A 23054-nucleotide genomic window follows, 5' to 3' on the forward strand; every position below is an offset into this window, starting at 1 on the left:
TACTTTTTGCTTTGGGTTGCCCGTGGCCCGGGAGGGGCAGAATCGCCTCCTGTTGGCCTTGCCTGGAAATCTGAGACCTCCATTTACTCTGGGTTTCCTTTCTTCCCGCTGCCAGTCACCCGCTCAGGGGCCCGGGTGCACCCTACCTGCTCCTCCTCTGAAACCTTCTTGAGACATTACTCACCAACACCCCAGCCGGCCCCACATGGCCAGACATCATCTGATCGCCTGCTGGGATTCCCAAGGGGACTCATTTCGCCTAACCAAGCTTTCTCATCCACGGAACAAACGCAAAGCAACAAATGAGTGGGAGAAATTTGGGCAGCTTTTGATGTACAAGGCAGGACTTACTCAGCTAATGGTTGGACGTTGGTGAGAGTTATAGAACAAAGAGATCTAGGGGTACATATTCATAGCTCCTTGAAAGTGGAGTCACAGGTGGACAGAGTGGTGAAGAAGGCATTTGGCATGCTTGGTTTCATTGGTCATAGAATCATAGAAACCCTACAGTACAGAAAGAGGCCATTCGGCCCATCGAGTCTGCACCGACCACAATCCCACCCAGGCCCTACCCCCATATCCCTACATATTTTACCCATTAATCCCTCTAACCTACGCATCTCAGGACACTAAGGGGCAATTTTAACATGGCCAATCAACCTAACCCGCACTGTGGGAGGAAACCGGAGCACCCGGAGGAAACCCACGCAGTGGTCTGACTGTGGTCAGAACATTGAATACAGGAGTTGGGACGTCTTGTTGAAGTTGTACAAGACATTGGTAAGGCCACACTTGGAATACTGTGTACAGTTCTGGTCACACTATTATAGAAAGGACATTATTAAACTAGAAAGACTGCAGAAGAGATTTACTAGGATGCTACTGGGACTTGATGGTTTGAGTTATAAGGAGAGGCTGGATAGACTGGGACTTTTTTCTCTGGAGCGGAGAAGGCTGAGGTGTGATCTTATAGAGGTATATAAAATAAAGAGGGGCATAGATCAGCTAGATACTCAACATCTTTCCCAAAGGTAGGGGAGTCTAAAACTAGAAGGCATAGGTTTAAGGTGAGAGGGGAGAGATACAAAAGTGTCCAGAGGGGCAATGTTTTCACACAGCGAGTGGTGAGTGTCTGGAACAAGCTGCCAGAGATAGTAGTAGAGGCGGGTACAATTCTGTCTTTTAAAAAGCATTTAGATAGTTACATGGGTATGATGGATATAGAGGGATATGGGCCAAATGCGGGCAATTGGGATTAGCTTAGGAGTTTAAAAAAAAAAGGGCGACATGGACAAGTTGGGCAGAAGGGCCTGTTTCCATGCTGTAAACCTTTATGGCTCTATGACTCTATAACCAATACTTTGTCATCGACAGTAAAACAATTCAGGTTATCCGACAGGGGTTTGCAACAAAACAGGAGGAGTAGGGGAGAGAAAGTGGAAAGATGGGATTGTAATAAACTTGGAGGAGGCTTTTTTTTAAGGAGTAAACGGAGAGGAATTCTATTTAAGTTTATTTATTAGTGTCACAAGCAGGCTTACATTAACACTGCAAAGAAGTTACTGTGAAAATCCCCTAGTCACCTGTCCGGGTACACTGAGGGAGAATTTAACACGGCCAATGCACCTAACCAGCACGTCTTTCAGACTGTGGGAGAAAATTGGAGCACCCAGGGGAAACCCATGCAGACACGGGGAGAATGTGCAGACTCCACATAGACAGTGGTCCAAGCCAGGAATCGAACCCAAGTCCCTGGCACTGTGAGGTAGCAGTGCTAACCACTGTGCCACCATGCCGTCCCTATGTAGAGATTCTATGATTCTAAATAGAGACATCGGGCCTGATTTTAAACAAAAACATTCTCCCCGTGTCTGCATGGGTTTCCTCCGGGTGCTCCGGTTTCCCCGCATGATGTGCGGGTTAGGTTGATTGGCCATGCTCAATCGTCACTTAGTATCGGGGGGGTTAGCAGGGTAAATATGTGGTGTTATGGGGATCGGGTGAGATTGTGGTCAGTGTAGACTCAATGGGCCCTCTTTCTGCACTGTGGGGATTCTATGATTCAAGGAAGTAAGGTGGGCAGGGTAAATATGTGGGGTGATGGGGAATAGGGCCTGGGTATTATTAGAGAATAATTATTCCGAGAATGTGCTCCAGATGGTGAGGGATTAGTGACTGAACGCTAACTGATGTGGAAGACAGACCAGGAGGCAAGCAAAGGTTGCAGCAAGGGATCATTGATGTGAAGAGCCACTGAGCAGCGGAGAGAATTGGTGGCAAAAACAATGGCCTTCATGTGTGAGAGGGCATCTACTGAGAGTGCACTGCGTCAATTCACCAGGTGCCCCCTTCAACAGCATCTCCTAAGCCCTCTGCAGGCGCATGGGACTATCACCATCCCCATGTGTCTCTCCAAGACAAACACCACCCGTTGTCTTAGATCAATGCCTGAGTCAAAAACTTGGATTGTCCTGCCTAACAGCAGTGTGGATGCACCTACATCAGAGGGACAGCGGTTCAACAAGAAGTGCCCACACCCCAAGAAAGAATAAAAAATGGCATTGACACCACCTACCCAATGTATCTTTCCCAGTCTCTTGCAAGCAGGGCATCATTCCAGTAAGAATATCAGACAAGGCCTGTGAAAAAGGCACATTACACCAACCGGGCGCATGTATTGTCACGACAAGAGGATCTATCCCAGTTTTTCAAACATTCTTGCAGTCTATGAGATTAGCCCTGTTGTGTATGTTGGGGCATAGTCCCTTTAAGGGAATGGGTCAGGTGATCTGGGGCGTGTGGGGTGAGCTGGTTGGGAGCCGCCCTGAGTGGGCAGTCAACATTGGGAGTGTGGAGTGAGTAGACTGAATAAAGATTTGTTCTCCCTGTCGTTTGGCTGTGGAGTAATTCTTGATGAGATGCCTCAGAGTTCAGAGAGTTAACAATACCTGGAAACACTCGCTCTATTGGCCTGGAAATTCAATGGCACCGGGCCCATTTTTCAGATGTAAGGTGTCACCTAAGCATCTAATATGATGGGTGTAACATGCGTGTGTATGTTACATGATGGGAACTACCAACTGCCATGTGAGCAAAGTGAACGAGGCACCCAGAACCCAGGCATGAGGTCCTGTGCAAAGAGGCAAATATCGGGCAAAATGCCCGCCTCAGGCCACCTTGGCTTAATTGGGCTGCCCAGGATGGAGGCAATGGCAGGAAATTGAAATCCTTCTCCAGCAACATGGTTAGAAAGGCCCAGCAGGAGTCTGCTGTGGCCTGGTGCTGTGTAATTGAGACCTAAGGCCCGTTGTCGGCTGTGCCTCGGGCCTACCTGTTCCAGATCATGGATTACTCCAGTGCAAACCAATGTTTCGACCAATAGATTTTCACTGACTAAAAATATTTGATCATTTTTCTGGGAATGTTGCTCTTCATTCATAAGTTCATAAGATATAGGAGCAGAATGAGTCCATTCAGCCCATCGAGTCCGCTCTGCCATTCGATCATGGCTGATATGCTCCTCATCCCCATTTTCCTGCCTTCTGCTCATAACCCTCTGATGCGCTATCAATAAGGCGAAAGACTATCGGTGTGCCAATACAAGTGTAGGCTTTTATTCACAACAGAATCAGGAGCAGATCCCAACAAATAACCAACCTGGACTGAACAAGGGGGAGGAGACAGCCACCTTTATACGAGGTGCCGAGGGGAGGAACCAAACTGGAAGGGGATGTGTCCAGGTATGACAAGCACACACAACGGTGGTCCATATAGGACAAAGGCACAACTGAGGTCCACCACACCCTCCAACCCATTACCAATTAAAAATCTGTCTAACTCCTCGTTAAATTTACTCCCTGTCCCAGCATCCACTGCACTTTAGGGTAGCGAATTCCACAGATTCACAACCCTTTGGGAGAAGTAGTTTCTCCTCAACTCTGTTTTAAATTTGTTACCCCTTATCCTAAGACTATGACCTCTCATCATAGACAGTCATAGAATCCCTACAGTGCAGAAGGAGGCCATTCGGCCCATCGAGTCTGCACCGACCACAATCCCACCCAGGCCCTATTCCCGTCACCTCACATATTTTACCCTGCTAATCCCCCTGGCTCTCGGGTCAATTTATCAAGGCCAATCAACCTAACCTAACATCTTTGGACTGTGGGAGGAAACCGGAGCACCCGGAGGAAACCCACGCAGACACGGGGAGAACGTGCAGACTCCACACAGACAGTGGCCCGAGGCCGGAATTGAACCCGGATCCCTGGCGCTGCAAGGCAGCAGTGCTAACCACTGTGCCACCATGCCAACCCATCCTACAATGCTCCACAAGAGGCCATTCGGCCCATCGAGTCTGCACCGACAACAATCCCACCCAGGCCCTATCCCCGTAACCCCACATATTTACCCCGCTAATCCCACTGACATACACATCCCGGGACACTAAGGGAGCAATTTAATATGGCCAATGCACCCAACTCCCACATCTTTGGACTGTGGGAGGAAACCGGAGCACCCGGGGGAAATCCACGCAGACACGGGGAGTATGTCCAAACTCCATACATGATGTGGAGATGCCGGCGTTGGATTGGGGTGGGCACAGTAAGAAGTCTCACAACACCAGGCTAAAGTCCAACAGGTTTATTTGGAATCACAAGCTTTCGGAGCGCTGCCCCTTCCTCAGGTGATGAAGGAACAGCGTTCCGTAAGCTCGTGATTCCAAATAAACCTGTTGGACTTTAACCTGGTGTTGTGAGACTTCTTACTGAACTCCACACGGACAGTGACCCGAGCTGGGAATCCAACCTGGGTCCCTGGAGCTGTGAGGCAGCAGTGTTAACCACTGAGCCATCGTGCTGTTTTTCATGTTCTGCTCACATGGGGATTTAAAACTATCAGCCCCTATTCATTATATTCATTATAAAACACAACATGGAGTTCAACATAGATGAGACTGAAGAGGGGCAATTCAACAAAGTCCTATTTGTGTGGAAACATTCATACACAAAACAAGACAAAAGATATTTATGCATCAGAAAAATTAACCTCTGGTTAACCTCCAAGTTTAAGGAATGTATTGTTTATATTTATTTCTGCTTAGTTCATGCCCTTTATATTTAGGACCAGTTTTGCTATTCCAGTACTGCATCCTCTCCAATAGCTTTTGGCAACTCGGTGATCAGAATTGAACATAATACTCCAAGTGTGGCCTGTGGGTTTTTTTCCACACACAGAAACAGAAAATGCTGGAATCTATGGAGGGAGGACGGAGACAACGTTTTGAGTCCTTGGAGTTCACTGGAGCTTGGAAGAGGCACATGGTGTGGTGGGGCTTCCTCGAAAAGAGGCAACGCTGGCTTCCGTTGTCTCTCCAGCCAGCGAGCGCAATCCCCATAGGATCCACTTCGGTAGCAGTAATAGGAAGACACATTCGAGTGGGCGTAAATCGAGAGAGGCGGATACTCAGCGAGACCTTGGTGTCCTCGTGCATCAGTCACTGAAAGTAAGTGCACAGGTACAGCAGGCAGTAAAGAAGGCAAAATGGTATGTTGGCCTTCATACCGACACATTAGTGTCAGGGGGATTAACAGGGTAAATACGTGGGGCTATGGGGATAGGGCCTGGGTGGGATTGTGGTCGGTGCAGACTCGATGGGCTGAATGGCCTCCATCTGCACTGTAGGGATTCTATGATAACTACCAAAACATCTGTTTGTCAGTGATATCGGTCAAGGGCTAAATATTGGTCGGGACACCAGGGGAGCTCCCCCTTCAGAATAGTGCGGTGGGATCTTTTACCCCGTGTTGTGGGAAATCCTTTTAGGTGGCCTGATTAATTTAAAGACTGAATCTTTTCATTAAACATTTCATTCTAACAAAGGCAAAAAAAGTCTATTCAGTCCAATGAAGTTTTTGAATTAAACTAGCTTGTATTAACACATTGAAATGTTAGAATCAAAAACATTACAAATTAACAATATTCAGACAAACATACAATTAGGACAAATCTCATTTTGGCCAAAATGGGAGATCAATGGTTCCACCTGCATAGCGAATGAGCTAGCAGCTTTCACAAAAGATCTCAGATTTCATGGCAAAGAGCAGAATTGGTTATAGTTTTCGTTATCAGATTAATCAGCCCAGCACTTAATTAAATGCAATTTCATTCATTCATTGCTCTGTCAATCTAACAATGGCATGTCCTTTAACCAATCATACTTTGACACCTTCAAATATTGATCTGCCATTCGTTTGCCCATTTTCATAGAAATCATAGAAATCCTACAGTGCAGAAACAGGCCATTCGGCCCATCAAGTCTGCACCGACCACAATCCCACCCAGGCCCTACCCCCATATCCCTACATATTTACCCGCTAATCCCTCTAACCTACGCATCTCAGGACACTAGGGGGCAATTTTAGCATGGCCAATCAACCTAACCCGCACATCTTTGGACTGTGGGAGGAAACCGGAGCACCCGGAGGAAACCCACGCAGACACTGGGAGAATGTGCAAACTCCACGCAGACAGTGACCCAAGCCGGGAATCGAACCCAGGTCCCTGGAGCTGTGAGGCAGCAGTGCTAACCACTGTACTACCGTGCCGGAAGTTCTCTCCCAAAAATGTCTTCTTATGATTCAGCGTTTCTCTAACCAATTTAAACCGTTTCTATTGAAGGCTCCTTTATCTATTGGACTTATTCCCCCGACTTAGATATGCATTGGTAATTTACTTTATTGCATTATTTGTGCCTGACTTGTGCTGATATCTTTCATGAATACATCTTTCATTTTAGTGGCATGTTAAAAACATTTTCTTGGAGACATGATTAAGATGTTACTTACATATTTTGTATCATTCTCAAACCACATATTAAAACATTAGCTGCTAATTATCCTCATGTTGGGTATTTAGAATTAATCAGAATTCTCAACTACACCTCCGCCTTGGTTTGACATCCAGTCTGGAAGATGGTGTCTCCAACTGTGTGGTACTCCCTCGGAGTGTCAGCCGAGTATTTTGCACTCAGGTCTCCAGCATGGTACTGTGGACCCACAACCTTCTGAAACTGAGGTGAGAATGTTGTCACCTGAGCCCACAATGGACAGCAGTCATTTCTGGGCAAAGGCACTTCAATTTTCTTCCTGAGGTAAACTGTTTTCTCACTGTTGGCATTTTCATAACTCCGATATCACGGGGACCATTGCGCTTCCAGTTATTTAAAGTTTATTTATTAGTCACAAGTAAGGCTTGCATTAACACTGCAATGAAGTTACTGTGAAATTCCCCTAGTCGCCACACTCTGGCGCCTGTTCGGGTCAATCCACCGAACCAGCGCGTCCTTCAGACTGTGGGAAGAAACCGGAGCACTTGGAGGAGACCCACGCAGACACGGGGAGAATGTGCAAACTCCACACAGTGACCCGAGATGGGAATCGAACCCGGGTCCCTGGCACTGTGAGGCAGCAGTGCTAGCCACCGTGCCGCCCATTTTTATTATTTGATCAACTCAGTCATCCTGAGGGCCTGTATTAACTAGATATTCACCCAATTCTTTTTAAGAGTGTTAATTGATAAATTATTAACTTTTTAAATGTAAATGAACTGCACACACGTCTTACCCTTCACTGGAAAAATTAGATTTTCCCATGTTTTGCGGGAATACTTCAACTGGTGCTCCTGTCATCTGATTTGAGATCAGGAGTTTAACTCAATGTTTCCATCAATATTAACTATACTTTGGCATGTTGAGGAGCCGAATCATCTCCGCTTTCCCCAGAAGTGACAAAATGCCCAATTCTGATAGATGCACTTAAAAATAGGCTTGGTGGGGTAGATCCAAGAATCACAGAATCCCTACAGTGCAGAAGAAGGCCATTTGGCCCATTGAACCTGCACGGACTACAATCCCACCCAGGCCCTATCTCCATATCCCCACTTACTTACCCTGTTAATCCCCCTGACACTAAGGGATAATTTAGCATGGCCAATCCACCTAACCCGCACATCCTTGGAGTGTGGGAGGAAACCGGAGCACCCAGAGGAAACCCACACAGACACGGGGAGAATGTGCAAACTCCGCGCAGACAGTGACCCGAGGCCAGCCCAGAATTGAACCCGGGTCCCTGGCGATGTGAGGCAGCAGTGCTAACCACTGTGCCACCATAGTGATCGGCCAGCAGTTCTCCAGTCCCTGCAGCAACAGCGCTGCAATGGACAGAAGAGGAACTACACCAACCTGTCTGAGCCTCAGTGCGAGAGGATAAGGTAAGTGTGAGGGTTTCCAGGCCGTGGAAGGTAAGGAAAGCCTGAACGGCTACCAGGGAGTCAATCAGGGTCTCAGGGGAGAGGCCAGCCGGGGTGAGATGGAAGATCCAGAGTCTCCAAGTCTTAAGGGGAGAATGCCCCCCCTCCACCAATGACCCCAGACAGAAGGAGGCTTCTGATGTAACTACATCATCCCGTCACAGCCCAAGATCTTTCCGGCCTTTAGCCACAGATGTTCAATATTCCCGTCAACCTAAAAACTGAGGCTGGGTGGGAAAGGACCTCAATTGGGGCAAGGACGGGCTTTCCATCCGGGACCTTGCCCACCCCCGTGTATGTGTGATGGGGGCAGGTGGGAACTCAGAGAGAAGCCCATCCCTGCATTTTCACACTCTGCCCCAGCCTAAAAACCAGCCGGTGGGGTCGGGGGGGAACATAAAATTCAGACCAATGAACCCAAGTGGATAAAAGCAAGTTACTGCGGATGCTGGAATCTGGAACCAAAAGAGAAAATGCTGGAAAATCTCAGCAGGTCTGGCAGCATCTGTAAGGAGAGAAAAGAACTGACGTTTCGAGTCCCGATGACCCTTTGTCAAACCTATAAGAATCATAGAAACCCTACAGTGCAGAAAGAGGCCATTTGGCCCATCGAGTCTGCACCAACCACAATCCCACCCAGACCCTACCCCCATATCCACCCACTAATTCTTCTAACCTACACATCTCAGGACACTAAGGGGCAATTTTAGCATGGCCAATCAACTTAACCCGCACATCTTTGGACTGTGGGAGGAAACCGGAGCACCTGGAGGAAACCCACGCAGACATGAGGAGAATGTGCAAACTCCACACAGACAGTGACCCAAGCCAGGAATCAAACCCAGGTCCCTGGAGCTGTGAAGCAGCAGTGCTAACCACTGTGCTACCGTGCCGCCCATATAAGTCATAGAAAGTGGGAGATATTATACTGCAGGGGGAGGGAATGAAAGACGAGTTGTAGCCACAAAAACAAGGGGGAAAGGCTGCTAATGGCAGCCCATATAGAGAATAGAAGGTGTGAATGGCCAAACGGCAGAGAAGCTGAAATCAGAGGGTAAACTGTGACAGATGAAGGTGTGGGGGAGGGGGGAGATGGGTGGGAGAGAGATTAAATTGAGAAAAAGGGGGAAAAAGGAAGGAAAGGGGAGAAAAGGTAAGAAAAGGGGGGATAAAAAAGGGAAGAAAGGGGGAGGAATAAAAATAAAGAAAGATAATAAAGAAAAGGTAGAGAACAGTTAAAATTAAATAAAATGAAAACAAAAGGGGTCGAGGTGGGGTAGAGCTAAACATCTGAAGTTGTTGAATTCGACGGTGAGACCGGAAGGCTGTAATGTGCTTAGCCAGGAGATGAGATGCTGTTCCTCCAGCTTCACTGGAACGAAGTAGACATTTAAATGCCGCGACCATCCTTGACTCTCATCCCTGAGCCATCTCCGAAGCATGAATAACCTTTGCAATATTAAACAGCAAAAGGTATTTTAGGCTTTGGCGAGAACGCAGGAAAGATTCACGAGAATGGTTCCAGCAATGAGGAACTCCAGTTACAGAGATAAATCAGAGAAGCTGAGACTGTTCTCCCTCGAGCAGGGAAGGCTGAGAGGGGATTTGGCAGAGGTACTCAAAATCCGGAGTCTGGACAGAGTAGATAGGGAGAAACTGTTCCCACCTGGGAACAGATCAAGAACGAGATCGAGAACTAATCCAAGAATTAGTTACACTTCTCAGAAAAACTTAACCACGCTACGAAATGTACTGTCCTTTTGCCCAGCAATTTTAAGTAGGTATTACAGTGAATTGGAAAGAATGACTACAGAGAGATTTTAAAAATTGCTATATCTAAAGACAGTTCTCTAATTATTTTGACAAAGGATCATTTGGACTCGAAACGTCAGCTTTTTCCTCTCCTTACAGATGCTGCCAGACCTGCTGAGATTTTCCAGCGTTTTCTCCTTTGGTTTCAGATTCCAGCATCCGCAGTAATTTGCTTTTGTTCTGTAATTATTGTTAGAATTAGATAAGCACCTAAGAGCGATAAAAGAATTTCAGGAAAAGGGCTGGAAAATGGGACCAACAAAATTGCACTTTTAAAAAATTCATTCATGAGACATGGGTGTCACTGGCATTTATTATCCATCCCTAATTGCCCTTGTTCAGAGGGGCTTTTGAGAGTCAACCACATTGCTGCGGCTCTGGAGTCACATGTAGGCCAGACCAGGTTAAGGACGGAAGATTTCTTTCCCGAAAGGACATTGGTGAACCAGATGGGTTTTTCCGACAATCAAAGAACAAAGAACAATACAGCACAGGAACAGGCCCTTCGGCCCTCCAAGCCCGCGCCGCTCCCCGGTCCAGGATTGAATACTGAATCCAGGATCCCCGCCCAATTTTCCAGCCTATCTACATACCAATATCCTATCCACCGAGCTGTCCCTCACAGCTACGATGCTTTGTTCATTACAACCTATTAACTCACCCCCACCCCCCCATTCCAGACCATGTGATCTCCAGGGAGAGGCGAAAACCCAGAGTGAAAACCCCAGGGCCAATATGGGAAAAAAAAATCTGGGAAATTCCTCTCCGACCCCCTGAGGCGATCGAAACGAGTCCAGGAGATCACACTGGCCCTGATCGGAAAATGCTTCCCAACCCTAGTCATTTCCACTTCCACGAACACCATATGAATTCCCTGCCCCCGAGACAGGTTCCCAACTATCCGCAGTCTCGCTCTGTACTGGCACCAGCAAGATGATCATAGAATGAAGCCTTGAAACGAGAAACAAGGAACAATTAGCCCGCGCCGCTCCCTGGTCCAAACTAGACCACTCTTTTGTATCCCTCCATTCCCACTCCGTTCATATAGCTGTCTAGATAAGTCTTAAACGTTCCCAGTGTGTCCGCCTCCACCACCTTGCCCGGCAACACATTCCAGGCCCCCACGACCCTCTGTGTGAAATATGTCCTTCTGATATCTGTGTTAAACCTCCCCCCCTTCACCTTGAACCTATGACCCCTCGTGAACGTCACCACCGACCCGGGGAAAAGCTTCCCACCGTTCACCCTATCTATGCCTTTCATAATTTTATACACCTCTATTAAGTCTCCCCTCATCCTCCGTCTTTCCAAGGAGAACAACCCCAGTTTCCCCAATCTCTCCTCATAACCAAGCCCCTCCATACCAGGCAACATCCTGGTAAACCTCCTCTGTACTCTCTCCAAAGCCTCCACGTCCTTCTGGTAGTGTGGCGACCAGAACTGGACGCAGTATTCCAAATGCGGCCGAACCAACATTCTATACATCTGCAACATCAGACCCCAACTTTTATACTCTATGCCCCGTCCTATAAAGGCAAGCATGCCGTATGCCTTCTTCACCACCTTCTCCACCTGTGACGTCACCTTCAAAGATCTGTGGACTTGCACACCCAGGTCCCTCTGCGTCTCTACACCCTTTATGGTTCTTCCATTTATCGTGTAGCTCCTCCCTACATTATTCCCACCAAAATGCATCACTTCGCATTTATCAGGATTGAACTCCATCTGCCATTTCTTTGCCCAAATTTCCAGCCTATCTATATCCTTCTGTAGCCTCTGACAATGTTCCTCACTATCTGCAAGTCCTGCCAGTTTTGTGTCGTCCGCAAACTTACTGATCACCCCAGTTACTCCTTCTTCCAGATCATTTATATAAATCACAAACAGCAGAGGTCCCAATACAGAGCCCTGTGGTACACCACTAGTCACAGGCCTCCAGCCGGAAAAAGACCCTTCCACTACCACCCTCTGTCTTCTATGACCAAGCCAGTTCTCCACCCATCTAGCCACCTCCCCCTTTATCCCATGGGATTCAATCGACAATGGTTTCATGGTCATCAGTAGATTCTTAATTCCAGATAGTTTTTATTGAATTCAAATTTCACCAACTGCCGTGGTGGGATTCGAACCCGGGTTCCCGGGACATTAGCTGATTTTCTGGAGTAATCATCTAGCGACAATACCACGAGGCTATTGCAGAGGACCAACGTGGTTTCAACAAACTAAAAGGCACCCTTCTGTTCTGTCACCATTCTCTGATTATGTGGGTGAGAGAATTACACTCCTATGAAGCAGTTGGGCTGCATGGCCTGTTTCTGTGCTGCCAACTATCTGTAATTAGTGGCACAGTGGTTAGCACTGCTGCCTCACAGCGCCAGGGACTCGGGTTCAATTCTGGCCTTGGGTGTCTGTCTGTGTGGAGTTTACACGTTGTCCCCGTGTCTGCGTGGGTTTCCTCCAGGTGCACCTGTTTCCTCCCACACTCCAAAGATGTGCAGGCTAGGTAGATTGGCCATGCTAAATTGCCCCTTATAGAGTCCCAAGATAGTAGGTGAGATGGATTAGCCAGGATCAATGTGTGGGGTTACAAGGATAGGGCGGGGGAATGGGTCTGGGTAACATACTCTGTCAGAGGGTCGGTGAAAACTCGATGGGCTGAAGGGCCTCCTTCTGCATTGTAGGGATTCTATGATTCTCTGAAATGGTATTCCGATGCATTCAGTCACGTGGTTTCAGGCTGTATATGGACCTGCCACTTAGTTTGTCAGGGAGCTATGGCGGTACAGTTGGTAAGAGGTGAATATGCAAAGGTTCCTACCATCTCCTCAACAAAATTCACCAGACAGATCAGACAGAAGCAAGACAGAGAGCAAGGGAAGTCCAGATTAAACTGCATTTACTTCAAAGCAAGAGGCCTGACGGGCAAGGCAGATGAACTCAGGGCATTGATGGGTACATGGGACTGGGATATTATAGCAATTACTGAAACATGGTTAAGGGAGGAACAGGACTGGCAGCTCAATGTTCCAGGGTACAGATGCTATAGGAAAGATAGAACAGGAGGTAAGAGAGGAGGGGGAGTTGCACTTTTGATTAGGGAAAGCATCACGGCCGTACTGAGAGGGGATATATCCGAGGATTCGGCCACTGAGTCTGTATGGGTAGAACTGAGAAATAAGAAGGGGGAAATCACTTTGATAGAGTTGTACTATAGGCCCCCAAATAATCAGCTGGAAATTGAGGAGCAAATATGTAAGGAGATTACAGATAGCTCCAAGAAAAATAGGGTGGTAATAGTCGGAGATTTTAATTTTCCCAGCATTGACTGGGACAGCCATAGTATTAGAGGGTTGGATGGAGAGAAATTTGTTGAGTGTATTCAGGAGGAATTTCTTATTCAGTATGTGGATGGCCCAACTAGAGAGGGGGCAAAACTTGACCTCCTCTTGGGAAATAAGGAAGGGCAGGTGACAGAAGTGTTAGTGAGGGATCACTTTGGGACCAGTGAACATAATTCTATTAGTTTTAAGATAGCTATGGAGAATGATAGGTCTGTCCCAAAAGTTAAAATTCTAAATTGGGGCAAGGCCACTTTTGATGGTATCAGGCAGGAACTTTCAAAAGTTAATTGGGGGAGTCTGTGGGAAGGCAAAGGGACATCTGGTAAGTGGCATGCTTTCAAAAGTGTGTTAACGAGGGTTCAGGGTAAACACATTCGTCTTAGAGTGAAGGGCAAGGCTGGCAGAAGTCGGGAACCCTGGATGACTCGGGATATTGAGGCTCTGGTCAAGAAGAAGAAAGAGGCACATGACATGCATAGGCAACTGGGATCAAGTGAACCCCTTGAAGAGTATAGGGGGTGTAGGAGTAGAGTTAAGAGAGAAATCAGGAGGGCAAAAAGGGGACACAAGATTGTTTTGGCAGATAAGGCAAAGGAGAATCCAAAGAGCTTCTACAAATACATAAAGGGCAAAAGAGTAACAAGGGAGAGAGTAGGGCCTCTTAAGGATCAACAAGGTCATCTATGTGCAGATCCACAAGAGATGGGTGAGATCCTAAATGAATATTTCTCATCAGTATTTACTGTTGAGAAAAGCATGGATGTTAGGGAACTTGGGGAAATAAATAGTGATGTCTTGAGGAGTGTACATATTACAGAGAAGGAGGTGCTGGAAGTCTTAAAGCGCATCAAGGTAGATAAATCTGCGGGACCTGATGAGGTATATCCCAGGACGTTGTGGGAGGCTAGGGAGGAAATTGCGGGTCCCTAGCCGAGATATTTGAATCATCGATAGTCACGGGTGAGGTGCCTAAAGATTGGAGGGTGGCAAATGTTGTGCCTTTGTTTAAAAAGGACTGCAGGGAAAAGCCTGGGAACTACAGGCCAGTGAGCCTCACATCTGTGGTGGGTAAATTGTTGGAAAGTATTTTGAAAGACAGGATCTACAGGCATTTAGAGGCGCAAGGACTGATTAGGGATTGTCAGCATGGCTTTGTGAGTGGAAAATCATGTCTCACAAATTTAATAGAGTTTTTTGAAGGGGTAACCAAGAAGGTAGATGAGGGCAGTGCAGTTGATGGTGTCTATATGGACTTCAGCAAGGCCTTTGACAAGGTACCGCATGGCAGGTTGTTGCACAAAGTTAAATCTCACGGGATCCAGGGTGAGGTATCTAAATGGATACAAAATTGGCTTCTTGACAGAATCATAAAAGCATAGAAACCCTACAGTGCAGAAGGAGGCCATTTGGCCCATCGAGTCTACACCGACCACAATCCCACCCAGGTCCTACCCCCTTATCCCTACATATTTACCCGCTAATCCCTGTAACCTACACATCTCAGGACACTAAGGGGCAATTTTAGCATGGCCCATCAACCTAACTCGCACATCTTTGGACTGTGGGAGGAAACCGGAGCACCCGGAGGAAACCCATGCAGGCACGAGGAGAATGTGCAAACTCCGCACAGACAGTGACCCAAGCCGGGAATCGAACCCAGGTCCCTGGTGCTGTGAAGCAGCAGTGCTAACCACTGTGGTACTGTGCCGCCCCAGAGGGTGGTTGCAGAGAGTTGTTTTTCAAACTGGAGGCCTGTGACCAGCGGTGTGCCTCAGGGATCAGTGCTGGGTCCACTGTTATTTGTCATTTATATTAATGATTTGGATGAGAATATAGGGGGCATGGTTAGTAAGTTTGCAGATGACACCAAGATTGGTGGCATAGTGGACAGTGAAGAAAGTTATCTCCAATTGCAACGGGATCTTGATCAATTGGGCCAGTGAGCTGACGAATGGCAGATGGAGTTTAATTTCGACAAATGCGAGGTGATACATTTTGGTAAATTGAACCAGGGCAGGACTTACTCAGTTAATGGTAGGGCGTTGGGGAGAATTACAGAACAAAGAGATCTAGGGGTACATGTTCATAGCTCCTTGAAAGTGGAGTCACAGGTGGACAGAGTGGTGAAGAAGGCATTCGGCATGCTTGGTTTCATCGGTCAGAACATTGAATACAGGAGTTGGAATGTCTTGTTAAAGTTGTACAAGACATTGGCAAGGCCGCACTTGGAATACTGTGTACAATTCTGATCACCCTATTATAGAAAGGATATTATTAAACTAGAAAGAGTGCAGAAAAGATTTACTAGGATGCTACTGGGACTTGATGGATTGAGTTATAAGGAGAGACTGGATAGACTGGGACTTTTTTCTCTGGAGCGTAGGAGGCTGAGGGGTGACTTTATAGAGGTCTTTAAAATAATGAGGGGCATAGACAAAGTCAATATCTTTTCCCAAAGGTAGGAGAGTCTAAAACTAGAGGGCACAGGTTTAAGGTGAGAGGGGAGAGATACAAAAGTGTCCAGAGGGGCAATTATTTCATACAAGAGGGTGGTGAGTGTCTGGAACAAGCTGCCAGACGTAGTAGTAGAGGCGGGTACAATTTTATCTTTTAAAAAGCATTTAGACAGTTACATGGGTACGATGGGTATAGAGGGATATGGGCCAAATGCGGGCAATTGGGATTAGTTTAGAGGTTTAAAAAAAAGAGTGGCATGGACAAGTTGGGCCGAAGGGCCTGTTTTTATGCTGTAAACCTCTATGACTCTAAAATTAAGCCAGCTATTTTTTAAATAAGGCATTAATCGGAGCAGTCGGTATGTTTTTCCGAGGTCTCATTAGCGTCACTTGGCATTGATTTTTGTCCCTTTTGCCCACTTTGAGTCAGCTCCAGACACATTTGACTGCGATGATGAGAAAATCATTCGCAATTCAACAATCCCATGTGTGTAGAAGCTGGGAATTAATAACAACAGTAAGAAGTTTAACAACACCAGGTTAAAGTCCAACAGGTTTATTTAACCTGGTGTTGTTAAACTTCTTACTGTGTTTACCCCAGTCCAACGCCGGCATCTCCACATCATAATTAATAACAACACAGCCTGAGATCAGAGAGTGAAATGAGCAGGGATCTACTGGAACAATTGGAACTCACCGTGTCTGGGCTTATTGGTCCAATGCCGGCTTATGACTTATTGGTAGAGAGCAGATGGGGGTGCGGAGGGTCTGCAAATTAGTCCTCAGTGCTTGGGAATTAAACACTTTTCAGCACCCACTCTCCACTTAAACCACAACCAGTATTTAGTTGAGTGCAAGGCGGCATGGTGGCACAGTGGCTAGCACTGCTGCCTCACAGTGCCAAGGACCCAGGTTCGATTCCTGGCTTGGGTCTGTGTGGAGTCTGCACGTTCTCCCCGTGTCTGCGTGGGTTTCCTCCGGGTGCTCCGGTTTCCTCCCACACTCCAAAAGACGTGCTGGTTAGGTGCATTGGCCATGCTAAATTCTCCCTCAGTGTACCCGAACAGGCGCAGGAGCTTGGCAACTCGGGGATTTTCACAGTAACTTCATTGCAGTGTTAATGTAACTTGTGACAGTCCGAAGTCTGACAACATCAGGTTAAAGTCCAACAGGTTTATTTGGAATCACGAGCTTTCAAAGGGTTTTGAGACTTCTTACTGAGCCCACCCCAGTCCAACACTGGCATCTCCCCCTCACAACTTTTGTAACAATAATCAATAAACTTTAAACTTTCCCGCTCCCTCCCAGTTAATGACTCTAATTTGAATAGTTGCAAGATGAATTCTGAAGAAGCTCTGACCACAAAGGGTGTGGAAAAATGGAACAAGGGACATTTTTCCCAAACAAACTTGACTCATAAAAATGTCATTTTATTTTTGACCTCTTGCTTGGCTGTGAGTCAGTTTAACATTGCACAGGGGGTGGTCAAAAAGATTCCAGATTTCCCTGTCACCACAGCAGGTTACATGTCAACACAATTCTCATAAGCTGCCCCTATTGCCAGATCAGGTAATACAGGCAGCTAGCGAGGTACAATTCGCCTCATGTCTCCTTGAAGGAGGATGGTGAAGGTGTTTGAGGAGCTTTCGGGGCAAGTTCTGCTCCTGTGGTCTCTGCGACAGTGGCGGGGGTTGGGGGTGGGGTGGGGGTGGTGGTGGGGGGGGGGGGGGAGAGGGGGGTGGTGGGGGGGGGGGGAGGTGGTGGGGGGGGGGGAGAGGGGGGTGGTGGGGGGGGTGGAGGGGGAGTGGGGGGGAGGGGGGGTGGGGGGGGAGGGGGGGTGGGGGGGGAGGGGGGGTGGGGGGGGAGGGGGGGTGGGGGGGGAGGGGGGGTGGGGGGGGAGGGGGGGGTGGGGGGGGTGGGGGGGGAGGGGGGGGTGGGGGGGGGGGTGCATTACAGCCCAGGACACATTTTCTGCCTCTTTTCCTTTGCCATCCTCCCTTTGTAATTATTGAAGCCCGCACACCCAAGTTCTGAATTATTCAGAGTGTGTTTACGGTTCGCTATGGTTGTCAAGGTTACCCCACCCCTATGAAACAATCTCAAGAGCAGTTGCTTTATTCTGTCAGGTTTTTACACATCTGACGGTGATGATAGCCCGAGCTATAAAGAGAAAGCGAGTGTGTTGCCGACCACTGATAATGAGATGGTATTAAAGGGGAAATGTTAACTCCCTTCAATTAGTGGCAAAGGAGCGACCAGAGGTATTAAAACGAAGGTAGTCTCTTCCTTGTGTATTTCCATCTTTTACCATGGATTCCAGTATTAGTATATGTCAGTTGTTATCCTGTGAGATATATGGCACTTAGATGCCTTGGGAGATGGTAGTAATGGACGAGTAATCATAGAATTCATACAGTGCAGAAGGAGGCCATTTGGGCAATTGGGGGAGGCGGTGGCGTAGTGGTATTGTCACTGGACTAGTAATCCAGAGACCCAGGGTAATGCTCTGGGGACCCGGGTTCGAATCCCACCAAGGCAGATGGTGAAATTTGAATTCAATAAAAATCTAGAATTAAAAGTCTAATGACCACCATGAAACCATTGCAGATTGTCGTAAAAACCCATCTGGTTCCCTAATTTCCTTTAGGGAAGGAAATCTGCTGTCCTTACCTGGTCTGGATTACATGTGACTCCAAACCCACAGCAATGTGGTTGATTCTTAAATTGTCCTCAGGGATGGGCAATAAATGATTAGCCCAGCCAGTGGCGCCCACATCCCATGAACAAATTAAAAAAAAGAGCTTACATCAACAACAACCCCACCCAAATCTGCAATCCTTACCTGGTCTAACCTACATGTGACTCCGGACCCACACCACTCACTAAGTGGACCATTCAGTCCAGTTAGTGAGTGGTGGCTGAAAGACTTACAGGGCAGGGAAAGAAGATCATCATTCTTCCAGCAGACTAAACTGAGTTAGAGTCGAAGAGATATACAGCACAAAAACAGGCCCTTCGGCCCAACTCATCGCTGCTGACCAGGTTTCCTAAATTGAACTAGTCCCATTAGCCTGCGTTTGGGCCCATATCCCTCTAAACCTTTCCTATCCATATACCTGCCCAAATGTCTTTTAAATGTTGTAATTGTATCCGCCTCTACCACCTCCTCTGGCAGCTCATTCCATACACACACCACCCTCTGTGTGAAAAAGTTGCCCCTCAGGTCCCTTTTAAATCTTTCCCCTCTCACCTTAAACCTGCGCCTCTCGTTTTGGACTCCCCTACCCTGGGGAAAAGACCTTGGCTGGGGACCTTATCTCTGCCCCTCATGATTTTATAAACTTCTATAAGATCACCCCTCGTCCTTCTTCGCTCCAGGGAAAAAAGTCCCAGCCTACCCAGCCTCTCCTTATAATTCAATCCTTCCAGTCCCGGTAACATCCTTGCTGTAAATCTTTTTTGCACCCTTTCCATTTTAATAACATCCTTCCTATGAGTTAAGTAAAATAAAGTTTATTTATTATGAGTCACAAGTAGGCTTACATTAACACTGCAGTGAAGCTACTGTGAAAATCCCCCAGTTGCCACACTCCGGCGCCTGTTCGGGTACACTGAGGGAGAATTTAGCACGGCCAATGCACCCAACCAGCACATCTTTGGACTGTGGGAGGAAACCAGAGCACTCGGGGGGGGGGGGGGGGGGGGGAACCCATGCAGACACGGGGAGAACGTGCAGTGCTAAGCTGTGCCACTGGAAGGGAATGTTTTTGTAAATTTGAATAATTTTCCATTCAAAGGCAGCTGATGTTATTTTAAAAACTGCAACATGGTTATTTGGTGCTCTTGAATAGCTAACCACTTCATTCATTCATTAATCTAGTTGCCTTAGAGGACACGAAGGAACTTTGCTTTGTTTTGCTAATGTTCTCAGGAGTCAACAGCAGACGCCAAGCAGGAGATTGAACACTCAGGAATTAATTCCAGAATATTCTACTCCGGGCCTTGTGTCTGGTGCAACAGGAGCCCCATTACTGGCGGGGTAAAGGACAAGATTTCGGGGCTGATTCACCAACATTAATTCTCTGCTCATAATCCTTCAATAAGAAGTCTCACAACACCAGGTTAAAGTCCAACAGGTTTATTTGGCAGCACAAGCTTTCGGAGCGTTGCTCCTTCTTCAGGTGAGTGAAGAGTTGTGTTCACAAACACTGCATACATAGACACAGACTCAATTTACAAGATAATGGTTGGAATGTGCGTTCTTACAGGTAACCAAGTCTTCACAGGTACTGAAAATGTGAGTGGAGAAAGGGTTAAGCACAGGTTAAAGAGGCGTGAATTGTCTCGAGCCAGGACAGTTAATGAGATTTTGCAAGCCCAAGCAAGTCGTGGGGGTTACAGATAGTGTGATATGAACCCAAGATCCCGCCCTCATGTGTGCCGAACTTGGCTATCAGTTTCTGTTCAGCGATTCTGCGTTGTCGTGTGTTGTGAAGGCCGTCTTGGAGAACGCTCACCCGAAGATCAGAGGCCGAATGCCCGTGACTGCTGAAGTGTTCCCCAACAGGAAGGGAACACTCCTGCCTGGTGATTGTCGAGCGGTGTTCATTCATCCATTGTCATAGCGTCTGCATGGTTTCCCCAATGTACCATGCCTCAGGACATCCTTTCTTGCAGCGTATCAGGTAGACAACGTTGGCCGAGTCGCAAGAATATGTACCGTGTACCTGGTGGATGGTGTTCTCACATGACATGATGGCATCCGTGTCGATGATCCGACATGTCTTGCAGAGGTTGCTGTGGCAGGTTGTGTGGTGGCATGGTTATTGTTCTCCTGAAGGCTGTATAGTTTGCTGCAGACAATGGTCTGTTTGAGGTTGTGCGGTTGTTTGAAGGCAAGAAGTAGGGGTGTGGGGATGGCCTTGACGAGATGTTCATCTTCATCGATGACTTGTTGAAGGCTCCGGAGAAGATGTCAGAGCTTCTCCGTTCCAGGGAAGTACTGGACAACAAAGGGTACTCTGTCCGCTGTGTCCCGTGTTTGTCTTCTGAGGAGGTTGGTGCGGTTTTTCACTGTGGCGCGTTGGAACTGTCGATCGATGAGTTTGCCTGGGCTTGCAAAGTCTCACTAACTGTCCTGGCTTGAGAAAATTCACACCTCTTTAACCTGCGCTTAACCCTCTTCCACTCACATTGTCTGTACCTATAGAGAATTGATTAACTGTAAAGACTCGCATTCCAACCATTATCTTGTAAATTGAGTCTGTGTCTATGTATGCCCTGTTCACTCACCTGAAGAAGGAGCAATGCTCCAAAAGCTTGTGCTACCAAATAAACCTGTTAGACTTTAACCTGGTGTTGTGAGACTTCTTACTGTGCTTACCCCAGTCCAACAACGGCATCTCCACATCATAATCATAGAATCATAGAAACCTTACAGCGCAGAAAGAGGCCATCTGGCCCATCGAGTCTGCACCGACCACAATCCCACCCAGGCCCTACCCCCATATCCCTACACATTTACCCGCTAATCTCTCTAATCTACGCATCTCAGGACACTAAGGGGCAATTTTTTTTAGCATGGCCAATCAACCTAACCCGCACATCTTTGGACTGTGGGAGGAAACCGGAGCACCCGGAGGAAACCCACGCAGACACGAGGAGAATGTGCAAACTCCACACAGACAGTGACCCAAGCCGGGAATTGAACCCAGGTCCCTGGAGCTGTGAAGCAGCAGTGCTAACCACTGCGCTACCGTGCCGCCCATCCTTCATCCTTCATCCAGCCAAAAATCCAGAGAAAGACAAATAGTCCAAGCTTGCAATAAAAGGAAATGGTCCAGGAACCATGGTCCAGGGCAGTTTTCAGACTCCTTTCTCTCCGGCACTTTTAAGACAAAGAATAACATTAAATTAACATTTAAAATATATGGAATTAACTCTCACCAATTTTTACAGATGCACCACAGAAAGCATTCTTTCTGGTTGTATCACAGCTTGGTATGGCTCCTGCTCTGCCCAAGACCGCAAGGAACTACAAAGGGTCGGGAATGAAGCCCAGTCCATCTAATTGCATCAAGACATCCCTGTTCCTGTACTTGGATCCTCTCGCTAGGAAGGCCAACGTACCGTTTGCCTTTGTTTACTGCCTGCTGCACCGACATGCTTCATGAGAAGACAGAGCTTCATTGCAATGTGTTGATGGTGGATAAATGGAAAGGTGACATGGCCTAGTCAGGCCCAAATGGGTTTTGATCCCCCAACAGATTGGAAGCACTTGCGATGGGCTCTGGAGCATCCAATCGCATTCCTGCTTACTGATGGAACCTCTGATTCACACCGAATATCATTGTGCATGGATGGTATCTCCTGAGGATCTATCCTTGGCCCCATTCTAATTCTAATTCTAATAAGACCGCAAGAAACTATAAAGGGTCGTGACATCTATGTCAGGCTCCTATTTATTGACTACAGCTCAGCCTTCAACACCATTATTCCAACAAAACTCACCTCCAAACTCCGTGGCCTGGGCCTCGGCTCCTCCCTCTGCGACTGGATCCCGAACATCCTAACCCACAGACCACAATTAGTAAGGATAGGCAACAACACCTCCTCCACGATCATCCTCAACACCAGTGCCCCACAGGGCTGTATTCTCAACCCCCTACTATACCAATTTGATTTGATTTGATTTATTATTGTCACATGTATTAGCATACAGTGAAAAGTATTGTTTCTTGCGCGCTATACAGACAAAGCATACCGTTCATAGAGAAGGAAAGGAGAGAATGCAGAATGTAGTGTTACAGTCATAGCTAGGGTGTAGAGAAAGATCAACTTAATGCAAGGCAAGTCCATTCAAAAGTCTGATGGCAGCAGGGAAAAAGCTGTTCTTGAGTCGGTTGGTATGTGACCTCAGACTTTTGTATCTTTTTCCCCACGGAAGAAGATGGAAGAGAGAATGTCCGGGGTGCGTGGGGTCCTTGATTATGCCGGCTGCTTTGCCAAGGCAGCGGGAAGTGTAGACAGAGTCAATGGATGGGAGGCTGGTGATGCGCGATTAAATCACTCGGGAGGCTAGATAGTACCCGGGAAATAAAGGCTTTTATTACCAACAAGAATGGAGCACACTATA

This window comes from Mustelus asterias, chromosome 23 (genome assembly GCF_964213995.1).
Source record: "Mustelus asterias chromosome 23, sMusAst1.hap1.1, whole genome shotgun sequence".
Lineage (NCBI taxonomy): Eukaryota > Metazoa > Chordata > Chondrichthyes > Carcharhiniformes > Triakidae > Mustelus > Mustelus asterias.